The sequence below is a fragment of the Narcine bancroftii genome, chromosome 10 (assembly GCF_036971445.1).
Source record: "Narcine bancroftii isolate sNarBan1 chromosome 10, sNarBan1.hap1, whole genome shotgun sequence".
In the NCBI taxonomy this organism is placed as follows: domain Eukaryota; kingdom Metazoa; phylum Chordata; class Chondrichthyes; order Torpediniformes; family Narcinidae; genus Narcine; species Narcine bancroftii.
In genome coordinates this window covers 3,844,954-3,863,875 of record NC_091478.1, presented here as the reverse complement: position 1 = coordinate 3,863,875, position 18,922 = coordinate 3,844,954, and the positions used below count along the sequence as shown (strand labels likewise).

At 38.4% G+C, this 18,922-nt stretch overlaps 1 protein-coding gene across 1 annotated transcript in view; it reads left to right on the top strand.

Annotated features, from left to right (window-relative positions):
- jakmip3 (Janus kinase and microtubule interacting protein 3) overlaps window positions 1–13,849 on the top strand; it is a 189,707-nt gene extending 175,858 nt beyond the window's left edge. The window contains exon 23 of the mRNA XM_069899622.1: window positions 11,710–13,849. The gene's annotated coding sequence lies outside the window, so the exon portion shown is untranslated. The remainder of the gene's footprint in view (window positions 1–11,709) is intronic.
- Window positions 13,850–18,922: the final 5,073 nt, after the last annotated feature.

Genomic DNA, 18,922 nt, shown 5'->3' with positions numbered 1-18,922 from the left:
AGACCCACGGAGGGCAGGGTGCGGAGACACAGTGCTCCCGCAGGATCCAAACGCCCATTCCGACTGCCGTCAGTTCCATACAGGAGCCAACAGTAGTTTTATTTAAAATCCCGTGCCCACGGTGTCTGGACCCAAGATGGCGGCGCCAATGATCAGCAACAGCCACAAGAGATTCAGGCTCCAGTGAATCCTCTGAATTCCCACTTATCTTTGTCAGCCATGGGCACCCCTGACTCCCCTTAGAATATTCCTTCCTCCTTGGAATGAACTGATCCTGCACCTTCTGTATTATTCCCAGAAATACCTGCCATTGTTGTTCCACTGTCATCTCTGCTCGGAGGTTGTACGTGCTCTACTCTTCAGCTTATCAAGTCTTCTGTATGTCTCTAACAAAATATCCTATGATATTCCAATAGTCAGCATAATGAAAATATGTATTTCTCCATAAAAAGGGGGTAAAATTGCTCCTTTATGCAGATTTCACATTTAAATTGTGCAGCACCTAATCTATCATCCTTAAACAATCTCCTTGTGTAAGGAATTAGTGTATTGGATAGTTCAGTGAAAGCTAGATGAGGTTATAGTTACCTGAACCTCAGTAGATTATTATCCACTTCATCTGTTTAGGACTATGGCAAGTATTTGTTGTTATCTTTTCTGATGGCCTCTCCATTGGGCATTTGTCAGAGCGAAAAGGGGAATTAATACCATAATGTGCACTTCTTGCCTTCTTTCAGTGAGATTTCCAGCCCTGCATAGCCTCTCAACGATGGCTTTGCTGTTATTTGTACCAGGGTTATGGATATTCAGGACAGACTTTGGTGCAATTAACAAGGTAGAAATGAAGCAGATTTGGAATCAGGCAAATGGCAAATGGCAACTTGTTCAAGGTTGGGAAAGAATGGGAAGAAAACCATTCATTGTTGTGCTATGAGAGGACTTAAAATTGATTCAAATCTATTCTACTGTACATGGACTAATTATGCATGAAGTACAAACTGGACACATTTTTCATTTGTGCACTTGGTAGTGGCAAAGCCCATAGATGAAAGCTTTAAATGTGCAAGGCTGCCTTTCAAAACTCAATTCTCCAAAGGAGTGACATCATTCTCCCAGAAAGGTCATATGAGTAAGACAAACCATCAGGGCTAAAGGTGTACTGCTTATTTCCTAGGAAGTTGCTAGACAGTAACAATGGAGTAAAGAACTCAGATTCGACCTATACTCAAGTCCACCCATAGTTAGGGGTGAGATGACATTAGAGGCAAAAAAAGTGTCCATTAATTTAAATGCAAAGAACATTTAAATAAAGCCAAAGGGCACATGGTTAGCCCAGTGGGTTAGCACAACACCATTACAGTCCCAGCAACCCAGGTTCGAATCTGACGCTGTCTGTCAGGAGTGTGGACGTTCTCCCTAGGGTATTTAGGTGACACAAACTTATGGGCCCGAAGGGTCTGAAATCATGATGGATGTCCATGTCTAAATTTACAACCTAATAGCTGTCTTCATTGTTGTGTCGCACATTACTTTGAAAGCAGGTAATTAACTTACGTTAGATATCCAATAATTCCAGCCTGTTGCACCCATTATCAGGAATCATTTGGCTGCATTAAAACTTTATCTTTTGTGATGTTCTGCCTCACTATATTGGAGAAGAGGTGGGAGACATATCAATGCTAATCAAACATTTCAAACAGATAAAATTAGCTCAAATATATTCTGAACATACAATTAGACCAGTCGCATTATGCCCTCTGTCACAGTTGCTAGGCAGTGATATCATATTAGCCTATACATTACTACGTAAATAATAAAATCAAGGCCAAATTGAGGTCATGCTTGGCTGTGAGGCAAATATAACCATAAAAACATCCCACTGAAAGAGAAATAACAAGTTCCAAAAGGAAATGATAGAATATTTGGCACCCTTTATAACCAGAAACTTAGAAATTTCCAGTCAATTTTTGAAATATACCTTGCAATACATTTTTGGAATGATTTATTTTTTAAATCTCATAAAATGTACTTGGTCCTCTGGGAGAGATGCCATAAACTAAGAGAGTAGAGCTTTAGATTTCATTATGGCCCAGAGGTCCTTACTGGCTGCTATTATTTACAACCTGGATCAATTTTATATTCGACTTTTATTAAGTTTGTGCACTTCCATTTGTTATCCACGCAATTAGCAGCGATGTCCTCAATATGTGATGAAGCTTACGCAAGAGATATGAACATATTAATGGATAATTATTAAGAATCAATCTCTAAGTAGTTTTGGGGCTGATCTTTACATTCTTTCTCAAGGATATACCAGGTAATTTTTTTTCCGTAGGTGAGTATAGGAACCAGAGGTTACCATGCCCAATTTGTGATGGTCAGTCTAAAGAGCACTGAAATTATTAAGCAAGGCCCATTAGGAATATTTTGTAGTTAAGACTCTGATGACAAATAGTTTGAGAAGGCGTTATGTAAATCTTGATTTTAATGTGGTATTCCAGTTTTAGACAGATTCATGTAGTTCAAGTGACCTGAAAACATATTACGCATTTTAAAGCCTTTAACTTCACACACAAAATAACTATATCTTTTACATTAAAAATCCACAGATATTTTTTGCAACAAACATCCCAAAACTTTTGACCAATTTTCATGAACTACTAGTAACTCTGTTTTAATTCTTGGTGTTGGATGATTTTATAATTGACCACAATTTAAAGAAAAAAAAGCAATAGCTACACAACAAATCCCACAAATATTTTGACTGTTGGAAATGTTGCCTTTATTATTGGTGTTGCATGGTATTATAATTGACCAAAAATGAAGGGTAAAAGCCTCTAAAGGAACCAAAAAAAATAATTAATGGTGATCACAAGTCTAGATTTATAATAGAGAAATATGACAGGTTTTATTTTGCTCACAAAGATATGCCTGGAAATTAAAGAATAAAACATTTCATAATTGTAGTATCACATTAAATCTTTCTGTTGATTACCTACTAAAATTAAATTTCTCTAAAAGTAGCACAGCCCATTTATTCTATTACAGTGGACCAGTAACCTCCATCTGTACCTGCTTTACGTGGTCCAATAGAAATAGAGGCAGATAAATCAGTATTAAAACAATGAGCCATTTGAGTATCACAAGTAAAACATGGTTTTTCATTCAGCCATAAAATATCGCAACCTCTGACTCTTTGGCCATTTTGTGTTTTCACAGTTCCATTTCAATTTTTTTCTGAACCGTAAGTTGACTTAAAAAAAAGTGTTATAAGCTAACTAAAAATAATCCAAGTGAGACAAAACATGGAATAAGCTGTTATAAAAGCAGTGAAGCAACGGCCTGAAGTGTAACCACAGAACAATATTTCACATTTTCACTGTGCCTCAAGAAGATTGTCAGTGTTATGGAAAGTTTGCTGGAAACTAATGAGGATAATGAGGCGAAAGATTCTGAACCAAAGCAAATAGTGATTAAAAAGAGTAAGCAAATTATTTTTAAAATGTAAGGAGTAATTTTAATATTTTTCTGACCAACATATGATTATGTGTAAGATAATGCTTTCACATAATGGTTTTTAGAATAATGAATGTGGGAATGAAAAGAGAAATTGCCATTCATTTTGTTAATATCCGTGATTTTTAAAGTCTGTACTCATTGTGGAGCAATTTTTATATATTTAATCTTTACAGTAATCTTCATTAATCAGTTCGCCATCATATTTTAAATCAAACTGTTATTTACTTACAGCCAAACTTAAAGCCAACCTGTTTCCAAAACAAAATGCAGAAAGCCAGAAAATGCCACATGTAAGACAAGAGTCATTTAGTTTTGATCAAATTCATATATTAATTACAAAGAAAATTGCAAAGTTTACATTCAAATCATTGTTCCCTGAGCATTATTAAAATGAGGATTAGATCATTTAGGGTCATTTTCGGAGAAATGGAAAATGATCCTTTGATTGTGGTGGTGTTAAATTCTACATCCATATGCCAGCTTGGCCTGCTGTAACTCACAAGAGGTTTGTTGAGTGGACAGATGGACCTCTGGAAAGCCATCTGCTAAATCTAGATTGGGATTGTATTGACAATGGCTGACACATCAGCTATTAACTCCACTCTCCCATAGAAGAAAAGCAATGACTAATGTGATACCTAATTCCCAGGACACAGGTCATCAGTTTATCAATCTACTCTTATTGGTCTTTGAGAGACAGTAGACACACCATGTGTCTAGCATACCATGCAAAGCCCTGGACAGGATGGGCGGAGAATAGGAGGTCATTGATAGCTACCCATGCAACTTTTTAATTGCATGAACAATATTATATCTTCATGTTCAGAATGTCAGTAGAAAGGTCACAAATGTAATTCCATGTTTACTGCGTAGTATCTGTGGTTTTCTCCTTACAAAAGGCTGTAGGATTGGGATCTTTAAAATAAATAACAGACAGCTGAGGATTACTTCAGCATCATTCATAGATGATAATAACATCTTGCTGATAAATCCAGATGTTTGAGTGTCCACATCCAGATTATTGTTGATGGGATCTCCAGTTAACATAACAGATCCCATGGTATTCTTTGAACATCTGTTACCATCTTTAAATGGTTTTGTTTGAGCATTGTCTATTTGCTGTTTTTAAGTTGCCACAATTCCTAGATTGAAATCATAACAATACCACAGGTTCTTTACTGAGGGACTACTGCTCTGCCATCAACTCTGAGACACCGTGCTTTAGCAACATCAGAAATAGAACTGGAGTCAAATATTTGGTCCTTTACGCCAGTTCGTCTTGTCAATAAGATCACGACTGAACCCTTAATTTACAACCACTTTCTTGCATTAACCATACATTCTTTGATTCCCTTAATATATACAGTTTTGTTCAGCTCTGTCCTGAATCCAGTAAATATAAATCAAGATGGCAGGGCTCCTGCTGCCACTGCTATAATGGCAGCAGACCCGGAGGTAGGGTGGGGAACAGATCCTCGCCTTTCAGCGCTCCTCCGCGGGGTCCTACTGCCTGGCTCTTATGCTCACAGGGCCCTACGAGGTTTTAAATGCCTGTCGAATGGAGCCGGAAGCATTTCTTGTACATTAAGCACCTTCGAAGGACTGTGCCCAAAATGGTGGTACCCGTGCAAATGCAGATCTGATCATGAGAGTTGCTGGTCCCAGGGGGAGCAATAAACCAGTGCAGAACACCAGAACAGAATGCCCACCCACTGTGTAGTCGAGTAGAGGACCCCACAAGGTAGGAGACCATGCATCAGAGTAGCATAGAGCTTTGCAGTAGAAGGCCTCACACCAGGCTGGGGGCTGCTGGAGACCAGTTAGTTGGAAATTGGTGTTAGGACCAGGATTTGTGAAGGTGCTGATGGTGAGCGGGGCTCCTGAAAGATAAAGGCTGCTGACAGCCTTCTAATCATTACACGGGTCCAGAACCAGGAGTCTAAGCAGATGCCTCGAGCTCGGGTACACCACTGGACCGGACAGGAGACTGTGTGGCTTCAGAATATACAGGAGCACAGGAACGGTGTAATCAGATCAGAGGAGGTGGCAGGAGCCACGGACAATCACAACTTTGAAATGCCTCTCTTTTGTTTTTCTTCTCATCTTGTCAGTAGCCTTGGAGTAGAGATGAGTCTATGTGCCTCACAGAGCAAACAAAGGAAAACAAATTTTTTGTATTTTGTGTACATTACAATGAAGGAACCTAGAATCTTAAATGTACAAAAGCAGACATTTAGAGCCCTCTTGAATAGATAATCCAAAAGTTTCACTGCCCTCTGATGTGAAATTAGCCCTGAATGGTCGACAGTGATCCCTGCAAACAGGGATTATCAACTCCCAACACCCAGGAAAGGAGGAAGAAACACGTACAATATTTGTAATTGAAGCTTATGAATTGGACATTAAATTTTAAAATAGATCTTGGGTCATTTTTACATTAAAGAATCAAAATTTTAAATTAAATTTCAATATTAAATCTGGATGAGTTGTAGAAAGCTATGGTCAAAGTTTTCAAGCTTATTATTGATTTCCTAGCTGTTATATATGTTACATATTTTATTTGTTTATCATTATCTTAATAGTACAATCTTTCTAAACGCTGTGGTTTGTACTTCTCTTACAGGAACCTTAATAATGTTTCGGACAAAGATACTTTTTCTTTATTTGCCCTTGTGCTCCACAGTTTTAAATTTGTAATCAAACAATCCACATTCCAGATTTTATTCAAGGTTATTTGCATACATTTTGGTTTGACCATGTAGAAATTGCAGCATTTTTTATACATCATCCCTTCATTTCAGGGCAGCATAATGTTTGGGTCTTTTGGCTTCACAGTTGTTTGTGAGGACTCAGCTATGTTTAATTGCTTCATTGGTGCAGCTATAAGAGAGCTAGGCTTGCTTCTAAGCTTTTGATCACCTTTGGAGTCTGGAGTTGCCATTTTTCAACATGAGGACCAGAGTTGTCCCAATAAAAGTCAAGGAAACCATTATGAGGCTGAAAAACAAGAATAAAATAGCAAGAGACATTGCCCAAACATTAGGATGACCAAAATCAACAGTTTGGAACATCATTAAGAAGAAAGCATGTACTGGAGAGCTCAGTAATCGCAAAGACACTGGTATTTCAAGGAAGACCTCCACTGCTGAGGACAGAAGAATTCTCATCATAATGAAGAAAAATCCCCAAACCTATGTCCAACCGATCAGAAACACTCTTCAGGAGGCAGGTGTGGATGTGTCAATGACAACTGTCTGCAGAGACTTCATGAACAGAAACACAGAGGCCACACTGCAAGATGCAAACCGTGGCAAAGGTGGTCTTCTTTGGATCTTGGGCAGTTCCTTTACATCTTCACACTCTTGTCATCATTCTGATACAGGTTAACCTTGCTCTTATCTGTCTACAAGATATTTTTTCCAGAATTATTCAGGCTCTTTTAAATAGTTCTTGGCAAACTGTAATCTGCCCGTCCTTTTTGTGGCTAAATAGTGGTTTACATCTTGCAGTGTATCCTCTGTGTTTCTATTCATGAAGTCTTCCACAGACAGTAGTCATTGACATATCCACTCCTGCCTCCTGCTGAGAGTTTCTGATCTGTCGGGCAGGTCTTTAGGGATTTTTCTTCATTATAATGAGAATTCTTCTGTCCTCAGCAGTGGAGTCTTCCTAGGAATACCAGTTCCTTCACGATTACTGAGCTCACAATTACACTCTTTCATCTTGATGTTCCAAACAGTTGCTTTTGGTAATCTTAAAGTTTAGGCGATGTCTCTTGCTGTTTTATTCCTGTTTTTCAGCCTCATAATGGTTTCCTTGACTTTCATTGGGACAACTCTGGTCCTCATGTTGAAAAATGGCAACTCCAGACTCCTCTCTTATACCTGCACCAATGAAGCAATTAAACATACCTGAGTCCTCACAAACAACTGTGAAGCCAAATATCTCAGACATTATGGTGCCCTGAAATGAGGGGATGATGTATAAAAAGAGCTGCATGGTCAAACCAAAATGTGTGCAAATAACCTTGAATAAAATCTGGAATACGCACTTTAATTCCATGTGAATTGTTTGATTACAAATTTAAAACTGTGGAGCACAGGGGCAAATAAAGGAAAAAAGTGTCTTTGTCCCAAATATTATGGAGGACACTGTACGTATTTATTGTGGATCAGTGAATAAGAATGATGGAGTAATCATCTGCCAGTTTATTAGTAAAGGCCAGTTGTTCATATTTTATATCAAGCATTCAAATTGAATCAAACTGGAGTGACTTTTAGTTAATCCTTTATTTATGGCACTGATGCAGTACCTCCAATTAAACAATTGTTTTTAATCAACTATGAGCAAATTCAAAATTAAGCTCAATGAAAATAATAGTTTGCCTGTTCCAGTGTTCTTTTTCAAGAGACAAGCAAGCAGAAGTGTTACACACATCTGGGGTTCCCCTTGGCGTTGATCAAGAGTTACATGGGAAGGGATCAGATGACCATCAACTGGATTTAGCTGATTCAGGCAATGTGTGCAATACCAGCACTTGTATATGACATGGCTGGGTTAATTGAAGGAACAAATACAAAACTAGCATCTTAATTTAACCAATAAGATGGTGTGACGAACAAGAAACCAATTGAACTGTAACTAATTAGATTTCCCAGGTGTCTTTCAGCAGTTGGATATTTGCAATAAAACTGCAAATTACATGCAAGTGTCCTGGAGTTAAAATCAAAAGAGCCCCTTCTTTCAACATTCATATGCAGAGTCAGGACTATGTATGTGCCTTGAATTCAGTTTCTGAACATTTCTATCTTTGATTGGTCCAGTAAATATAAATCCGTGTCGTTGTGTATGCTGGAAATTACTATCCCTGATTGAAGACCCAGCTTGATGCAATGACGAGCTAAGGACACGGTTTTAACCGCTCTGAGTTGCTCTAGCAATTTGTAGTTGTTACACCGTTGTCATGTGTAGCATTATTTCAATTCAACATCATGCCCAGTTCTAAACTTGCTAATGTCTCATCAAATGCAAGAAGTGATTTATTTGAATATTTTGATTGAAATTTTAATGTGTAACCTCCGAAAGGCAGACAGCCCATCATAGTTTGAATGAGTTCCTGCTCACAGTTGACCGTATTGTGCTCTTTGCTGGAACTACTTTCTGGGGCTGGCACCTGAGTTCTGGAATGGAGTAGAAACCAAAGATAAAATGTATGGAGTAAATACATCATTCACAATTTCTGATTTTGATTTCCATTAATGATTTCTTGTGGAACAAGATTACATGACTACCTGCAGACAGCATGGTAGATACATTTAAAGCTTCACAGTGAAGCACCATGCATAAAAATTACAATGTTCTTAGGAGTGAAAATCAATATAAAATCGTGCAGATACTGGAAAAGCTGAAATAAAAACAAAATGCTGGAAATATTCAGCAGGCCAGAAAACATCCCTGGAAAAAGAAGCAGTTCATGGTTCAGGTCCAAGAGCCTTTTTTAGAAATGTTATATTCAGTAGCAGAGAAGGTGGAGGGGGATGTTAAAACAAAGAGAATATTTCTGATAGGATGAGGCTAAATGGGTAAATGTCGCAGTAGGATTAGATAGAGTCCTTCTTTGTTGATGACATATGTTGTGAATAGCAAGGCTGTTGGACATGCTCTGCACACTAAGATATTACACTAGTTGGGTGAGAAAAAGCCAGAATATCAGGTGATCACATTATTGTCTTAATGAAGCTGTGCCCTGGGGATTATAAAGCAAGCTCGGTGTGCAAGTGGTATGGCAGTGCCTCGTGGCAGCAGGAAAGAAAGGTTCTACAGAAGTGCCAAATCAGCTTTGCAATATTAAATCTATTGTCCCAAAAATGCCAAAGTCTGTCACCATTGGAAACCATGGGTGAACCCTCTGCCCATCCCATAAATTATATTAGGGTCACCAAAGAGGATGATTCTGGGATGTGCCCAGTCAAATTTCTGGAGTAAAGCAAAATGTTCAGAAATGGACATCACTAGATTTCTCAAACCTATAAATTATGAGCCTTAATGGGAAACGTCCTCTCAAATCTGCTTAGCCATGGAAGGAAATAATGGTAATCCAAGAATAACCATAGCTTTGAATTCTTTCACTCCCTTGCTTCTCAAGAATCTATCTTACTTTGACAACAATAGTCAGAATTTCTGCCTCACCTTTTGAGAAAGACTATTTGAAAGACTCCTAATCCTGAGAGAGAAAAAATGCCCTTTCTACAGCATAGAAAATGGGCCATTCAGCCCTTTTAGTCTGTGCTAAAATATTATCCCACTAGTCTCATTGACCTGCACCATCCATAACCCTTCAGACCTCTCCCATCCATGTATCTATTCAATTTATTCTTAAAACTTAAAAGCATTGACCACATCAGGTGGCAGGTTGTTCCACACTCCCACCACTCCCCTAAAGGTTCCCCCTAAATTTCTCCCTAAATCTTTTCCCTTTCACCCTGAAGTCATGTCCTCTCGTATTTATCTCTCCTAATCTCAGCGGAAAAGGCCTACTCGCATTTACTCTGTCTATACCCCTCATAATTTCATAAACCTATATCAAATCTCTACTCATTCTTCTACCTTCAATGAACAAAGTCCTCAACTGTTTAACCTTTTCCTGTAACTCAACTCCTGAAGACCCAGCAACATCCTAGTAAATCTTCTCTGCACTCTTTCAATCTTATTGATATCCTTCCTGTAGTTTGGCAACCAGAACTGCACACAATACTCCAAATTTGGCCTCACCATTATACAATCTCACCATTATGTCCCAACTCCTATACTCAGTACTTCGATATATGAAGGCCAAGATGCCAAGAGCTTTCTTCACAACCCTGTCTCCCTCTAATACCATTTTCAGGAAATTATGTATTTGTATTCCCAGATTCCATTGTTCCTTAGCACTCCTCAGTGTTCTACCATTTACTGTGTATGTCCTACCTTGGTTCGTCCTTCCAAAATGCAACACCTCACACTTGCCATTTTCTTGACCATTTTTCCATTTGGTCCAGATCCCTCTGCAAACTTTCAAAGCCTTTCACTGTCCACACCACTGATATAAATGCTTGAAACCTTTTTTTTTAAACAGTAACCAATAGTTCTGGAAGAACATCCTCTCCACACCAACCATATCATTACACTCAGGACCCCTTAAAGGTTTCAACCAAGTCCTACTTAACTCTAAATTCAGATTTTAGATTTATTGTCAGAGTCCATACATGATATCACAGACACCCTGAGATTTTTTTTTCCTGTGGTCGAGACAGAATTACCACTTATTGGTAGTGTAAAAATAAACTGTATACAGTGTATGCATGTAAACAAAAAAACTATAAAAATTTGAAAACCACTGTTTTAGACATAATGCACTGTATGGGGTTAATTGTAGGGAAACAGCACTGAGATAAAAGATCAAACCTGATTGTGATGTTTCTTTTATTGTTATAAAGAAACTTGGGTTCTTTTAAAACAATTAGACATGATTGTGTGGAGGCATCCATCTTGAATCCAATCCAAGCTGCCACAAATTAGTCTTCAACTCCCTCTAATGGTCAGGAGAATCACTAGCACGCTACCATTATAAGTATGCTTTTCTGCTCCTATTTCTTGCGATCATATTCGGTTCTCAGAAATCAAAACAAAAAAAAATACAGCTCTTAAAGTCATATGTTTTTGTAGTGGTGCAAAATGGGTTACACCAGAATGACCATGAATTTTTTTCATTGAATGCAATGGAACAAATTACATCGAGCAGAGGATGTAATTTGCAGCCATTCCCGTACCATTCTGTGTCAATGTTTAAGTTGAATTTAAAGCTGAACCAAACTGCAATGTAAAAAAAAATGAAAAATTATATTTATTGACGAAATGGTAAAAGAAGTTGTGAAAATGACCAAATTCAAAAAGATTCAAATTTATTGGCATTGATTATACAAACTTCATTTCATGATTTATTCAAGCGAATCCAAGGTCTTATTTATAATGGTCAGATAAGTAAATATCAACGATGACTAATTTTCATGGTTCTTACTAACAAGAACTTGATGCATATGTGTTTGTAATACTCGTGAATTAATTTTCAGTGCACGTTTACAATGATCTGTATATATACTTAAAATGATCATCTTTGAAAATTGTTTGATGTTATTTATTCCTCTCTTTCAGCATGAAAATTCACTGTTTCCAACTTTATTTCTGAAGACACACAAAAAGAGTCTGCAAGATCAGAAAGCCCGGAGATCCAGTCCATTATTTCCCAGTACTGGCCCATTACATTCCACACAATCTCCCTATGTGTTTTCCCTAGATATGCATCTCCTGCACCAGGGTTTAATGCATGCAAAATGTGATCTGTAAGCAAAGAGTTGTGCATTCCACTGAATGGATGTTAAAAATATCCTAGTTTTTATATGTAAATCAGCCACACATTGGTGTTAATTGGAAAACTGAATGGTCACAGTTCGGTCAAAGGGGAAAAATCAACAAATTCTTACAAGAATCAGAAAACATGCATATTATGAACAAAATTGAAGTGTAAAAGGATCTTAATACACTAAACAATCTCCTAAGTTATGTTGTCAGAAGAGTTTTTTTGTCATTTGTTTACAAGGATCCATAAAACACATTGGTTGTAAGTTGCAATGGATTAAAAGAAAGACGAATCATCCTGTTTGCCTATTAGGTTCAGAAATTATATGCAGACATTTTATTCAAATGCCTTGACTTGGAAGGAGCCCACAGAAAGAAAGTACAAAGGAGCACCACCTCCTACTCTCTGGAATCACCAACTGGATGATGTTTGGATGATGTAAACATACCACTGTGGTTAAACTTGTTTGATGAAAAGTTTTTAATCAGCCCATGCTTATGTATGTTGTAAATATGTGAGTGCCAGTGGGTCAGAATAGTGATTTGTGCACCAAACATGATAAGTGTTCACGATAGGAAAGTGTTGGCAAAAATGTACAGAAGACACTAATAGAGCATAAGATCGATTCAGCGATAGACAGTTTTCAATTTTTTTTATCGTCATTTATCTGGTCAAAATCAACACATTGTGATGGTTTTCAGTTGTTTTTTGTTCATTTGAATTGTCTAAACTAAAGTCCATTTAAATTTTCATCCAAGTTTAATAATATTAACTGACACCCACTAAATGTATTCCACTGAAGATTTGTTATTGTATTGTTCGTTAAATATCAGTGGTCCATTCAAAATAGGTAATACACCCAATTATGCTGCCATATAACTATATAACAATTACAGCACTGAAACAGGCCAGTTTGGCCCTTCTAGTCCATGCCAAACCCCCATTCTCCTACCTAGTTCCAATGACCTGCACCCACCCCATAACCTTCCATACTGTCTCGTCCATATACCCATCCATTTTCTCCTTAAATATTAAAATCGAGCCCACATCTACCACTTTGGCTGGAATCTCATTCCACACTCCCACCACCCTCTAAGTGAAGAAATTCCCTCTCATGTTTCCCCTAAACTTTTCCCCCTTCAATCTCAATCTATGTCCTCTTCTTTGAATCTCCCCCACTCTCAATGGAAAAAGCCTGTCCACATTTACTCTATCTGTCTCCCTCTATCAAATCACCCTCAATCTTCTACCCTCCAAGGAGTATAGTTCTAACCTGTTTAACCCTTCCCTGAAACCCAGGCAACAATCTTGTAAATCTTCTCTGCACTCTCTCTATTTTGTTGATATCTTTCCTGTAATTCGGCAACCAAAACTGCACACAATATTCCAAATTTGGCCTTACTAATGCCCTATACAACTTCAACATGACTTCAACTTTAGCCTTCAAAGAATTCCAGAGTGCCTTACCTGGCTTGTTAACAAAATAAAATTAAGAACTTTTCAAGAGGTGCATTTTTAATTAAGCTGTTACTGTGGTGCAACAAACCGAGGCAAATGTAGCATACATTAGTTTGGGTATTTGAAAACCATTTAAGTCCAAAACTTTATGATGTCAGCATTAAAACACTATTGTGTTTAAGCATTAATTTTATTGGCATGATGAATGGATTTAGTTTAGACTCAGGAAATCTTGATTTCTTGTACATATTTATATTGTAAATTTATTCATAAGTATGAATTTTGGAGATATTTCCACTTGTGGTCATGAGGCCATAGGTTTGTAATTTATGTGCTCTGTAAGGTCATCTCTGTATACGCATACCTTAGATAGTATCCCCTTTGTTTCTGTACTAAAACAGTAATTTGCTGTCCTAAAATAAGGCCTATAAGTTAATGAGCTACAAATTTTACACTTATTTTTGTGATTCATGTATATTAGCAGATCTTTCTATCCATTTGTAAAATACATAAATTATTGTAACTTTTTTAATAAAATATACTGTTCTGAACCTTCATGAGTAGAACTGAAGTTGAATTTTGTTTGATGTACCTTTATTTCTCTAGCTGACCTATCATAATTCTATGTTTCATCATTCCATAAGTTTCAAAATACTTATAGAATTTGCCAATTTTATACAAGGCGCAACAAGGTTGATCATTTAGCACGAGCACTTCACCTGAAGGTGATTCCTCCAAATGAAGTCTCCTTAAATAATGGGCAGCTGCTAATTCAACAACTCTGAGGTATTTGTTCTGTGCGAGAAAGATCTTCTCATTCTATTTCAGTCTCAGTTTATGCTCTCTCGTCCATGAACTGTGATTTGGGTGTGAATCCGACACTATATAAAAGAGGTTTGCATGTTCTCTCTGTGATCTGCATGGGTTTTCTCTGGGTGCTCCAGTTCCTCCCTCCCTCCAAAACATACAGTTTTAGTAGGTTTATTGGGTGCAATTTGGCAGCATGGGCTTAGGGGCCAGTAGGGCCTTTGATTGTGCGGTACCATTAAAATACCTATCTCTAATGACATTAACACAGACAAACAGAGAATTAGGAAGAGTAGGAAGGAATAAAGAAATTGAATCGATACTGCCACACACAGGAAAATAGAAGCACAAGATTCACTTAAAAATGAAAGGGATCTGCACGGATATATATATTAGGGACTGGTTGAGATGTTTAATAGGGAACTGCATGAAGATATAATGGGGAAAATAGAAGCAGGAATACAAGAATATCTGGGGAAATGAAGGGCTTATTCCTCCCTGACCAGCAACATGGGGCACCCAAAGACTGTATGTTTAGTCCCTTGCTCTGTTGTCCATACAGCCATGACTGCAGGGCCAAGTTCGGCTCCAGTGCAATCTATAAATTCTCACTGGTGTTGGATGAATAATGGGAAATTATGAGTCAGTACACTGGGTGGGAAAGGAGAATCTGGTTGGGAGATGCTGGGACAACAATCCTGCTCTCAACATCAACAAGACCAAAGAGCTAATTGTTGACCTTATGAGGTACTACAAACCTGTCTGACTTGACTTTTTCAGCCAGCAGATCAAGGCAACTGTGAAGAAGACACCCTGATGTCTGAGAAGGTTTGGCATGTCATTAAATACTCTCTCAAACTTCTACCGTGTACTGTGGAAAGTTTACTGACTGGTTTACTTCACAACCTGGTTTGGTAATTTGAGTGCCCAGAAACGCAAATGTTGCAGAAGGTAGCCATGTCCATCACTGGCTCTGACCCTTTTCCAACCACTATAGGCCCCTTGCTACCCTAACCATAAACTACTAAGTGACCACAATAAGGCCTGCCTGCACTATTTCACTTACTGGTGTGTTTTCTTGCCCTAACCATAACTGTGAATATTTATTAGCTATCTTTATATTTGTTATCTCTTTCTGTACTGGGATGAATTAATCACACAAAATCACAAGATATAGGAGCAGAAGTTGACTCATTGGTCCATTGAGTCTGCTTTGCCATTCTAACCATGAGCTGATCCATCCTCCCACTCCTAGGCTTTCTCCCCATAATCTTTGATGCCCTGAGTAATAAAATACCTGTCAATCTCTGCCTTAAATACACCCAACAGCCTCACATCCACAGCCACCTTTGGCAACAAGTTCCATAGACTCACAACCCTCCGACTATAGAAATTTTTCTGCATCCCTCATCCTTCTGTCTCCAATGACTACAGTCCAAGAGCCGACTATTGTTCCTGGTATGTTAACCCTTTCATTCCTGGTATAATTTAGTAAATCTTCTCTGAACCTTCTCCAATGTCATTTTATCTTTTCTCAAATACGGTGGCCAGTGCTTTATAGAGTCTCAACATTACATCCTAGCTCTTGTACGCTATCCCTCGAGAAATGTGTTCACCTTCTTCAGCACTGATTTAGCCTGGAGGTCAACCTTGAAGGTGTCCTACACAAGGACTCTCAAGTCCCTTTGCACCTCAGAATTTTTAATTTTCTCCCCATCTAAACAACGGTCTGCCCATTTATTTCTTCAATGTATACGATTATAACCTTTATTTTAATAAAAGTGGCTGTTTGGCTGCAGCAAGTACAAATATTGGTGTAGTTGTGTGTAAGACAATGAACTTATCCTCCATCATTGTCAAATTCTGAACTTCCCTCCCTTATACCCACACCTAAGGACAGCAGCAACAAAAGAAGGCAGATCATCACTTCGTCCTCAGGGGTAAGTAGAGATGTCCATTTAAATCCAGATGCAGCCAGCAATGAATAAATAAACCCATTTTAGTTCAATTTTGTTTAGTAGACATATGGAAAATCTCTAAAACTGGTGAATATGGCATAAGTGGATATATTTAAGCCTTTGATTCAAAGAGAGGGTTTCTTAAACATCACATGGGAAATCAATGGTTAAACATTTCTTGTGCAATAAAATGATAGACTATTTAAAAAGATTCTGTTTATCAATTCATTATATTTAGAATACAATGGAAATAATTCTCTGAAGGGTGATTTTCTCCAATTGAGCAGCTCCCTATAAGGCAGTTCTTGGAGTTATAAAAGGTATCATTACCTTCACTCAAGATATTGCAATAAGGAAATATCTATTAAAAAGCACCAGATTATGCAGAAAAATGAATATCCTTCATAAATTAAAAGAAAATGGTGCATTGTTCCTTTCTGACATGAAGCAATGCACAGGTTTTCAAATGCTCCTCTAACAATCTACTTTCATTATCTAACTCTTGCTCGATACACCACTATCTAAAAATAGTTCATTTATTTTCAAGCGAAGTCTTCTCATCATACTCACCATCGAAGAATTAATCTGTCACGTCTTTCACTTACCTTTTGGCAGCCTGCCCCTTCATCAGGATACAAAATAAATGTATGTGTTTTTATTAATAAGACTCAACTTTGTTTTCTTACTGCCAATTTTGAACTAAAACTGTCTTGGATGAGTCACAAATTTGTTCAACAGAAAGAAGACGAAGTCCAAAATTAACCTTGTTCATTAGAAGCATGGTCTTTCTTTCTGACACTATTAATTTATTAATGCTGACATTCCACAAAGTCCATATTCTCCCCATGGCTAAGACCACTTGTCTTAACTCCACAATTCTCCCCTCTTCCAGCCACAACTCCTTCTCTCTGAACCTCTTTTCCAGAGTTTTCCATCTGTAAGACATGACTATTAACACATTTTCCACGTTCGCCTTAAATCCTCGTTTATTTTTAAACTCAAACCTACAAAACAAATTATATTAAACTTCATTTTTCTGTACACCTATCTTCATAATACACAGAACCTCTTTGAACAATATATTGGGGTAATCTTAATGTTTTAAAGTAGGTCATTTAAATTATAGATGTAAAGAGAAACCAATTTCTCTATGAAATTCGATCCTGACCTCAGCTGGTGTCTGTGTGCTGTTTACATGTTCTCCTGCATCCATACGGGCTTTCTCCAGGAGCTCTGCTTTCTTCACGCATCCCAGAGATGAGGTTCATTTGGCACTGTAAATTACCCCTCGTATGGAGGAGTGGAGAAGAATCTGGGGGGGCTGATGGGAACATGAAGCGCCTAAAATTAGATCATTCTAAGCTGAGTCCAAATGGGTGCGCGCTGGTTGGCACAGAAGTCTCGTAATTCTATGACTTAATCACTCCGACTTTGTGAAATCTTTCGTGCAATGTTAAGTAGAAAAAGGGACCGATTTAAGGGAACACATACACCATTCTTTATGTGTTTAGTTGGACGGGCTGCTCAAATAGCACCTATTCATTGGATGAAGCCAAAAGATCATATTAAATAAAGCCGTATAAAAATGGGTTCGGCCCCATCTGTGGCTTGTCTCCAATTCCAGGCAACTTCCTCGAAGAAGGATAAAAATTCCTTGGAGAGGATAGAGGACATTTATTAGAATGACGTAAGGAGTAAGAGATACTCGAGAAGGTGGCTTACATTTTCCAAGTCTGAAAAACTAAAGAGCATTTGATAGGAGACAAAGCAGGAGGATGGATTTTATTATCATCAGTTCAGGTGTTGAAGAATTGGTAACCAGACCAGATGGATTTATCGTCCGCCAAATGCCCAGTGGTGACGTGAAGGGAAATAATACGGACTTGAACCTCCTTGCCGAAAGTGGGAAATCTGTGAAGGCAAGAGGAGTTGGAATAACTTTTTGGTCGGGCTGTTTATACAGAGAGGGCAAATAAAGCGTATGAATTTCAAATAAGACTCCGCCCGATGTGGGTAGAATTGTTCTGGCTGGAGCGAGAAACGTTCAAACACAGTCCTATGCAAAATCAATCCTATTAACATAGAATGTAGGAGCTGGGAAGCGATGTTGAGACTGTTCAGGGCATCGGTGAGGCCAAGTTTGAAATATTGTGTGCGTTCTGGTCTCCAAATTAGAGGAAGGATATCAATAAGGGAGAGAGGGTGGGGAGAAGATTGACTAAAATGTTGCCTGGATTGCAACATAACCCTAACCCTCAGAAGCATTGCCGAGGCCCCCGCCGGGTGAGGAAGACAGAGCTGTTGAAAAAGCCATCCAAGGCGATACAGTTGTCCGAGAAGATAGACGGGGTAGCCTGAGGACGCAGATTTTCGTCCCGCAGTCTCAATCCCAGGCGAATAATATGTGCGCTGACCCGTGTCGGAAAAGCGTTTGAGAATCAAATACTTGGTGGCGAGTGGCTACGGGATTGGTTTTCGTTGGATATTGGAATCGTTGTTCTCTGAAGCTGAACGGAGCCCTTCATCTGACTTGTTAAAATGGAATTAAATGTCTTGGCGGCAACTCTCTCCGGTCAAGGCAAGGACAACTTGGCCACGGGCCAAATCGGCGCGAAACACCAAGAAGTGCGGTCCCTTTTGGATGCAACGCCCCAGAATAACTTGGAAAAGCGGGTTCTTGCGACGTGGACGTTGGTTCAGTGAGCGATTGCGATCACGTCCTTGGAGAGAGGGTCCGGTCTGAAAAGGAAACGCCTCCCATCAGCACCACAGCTTCCGAACAGCT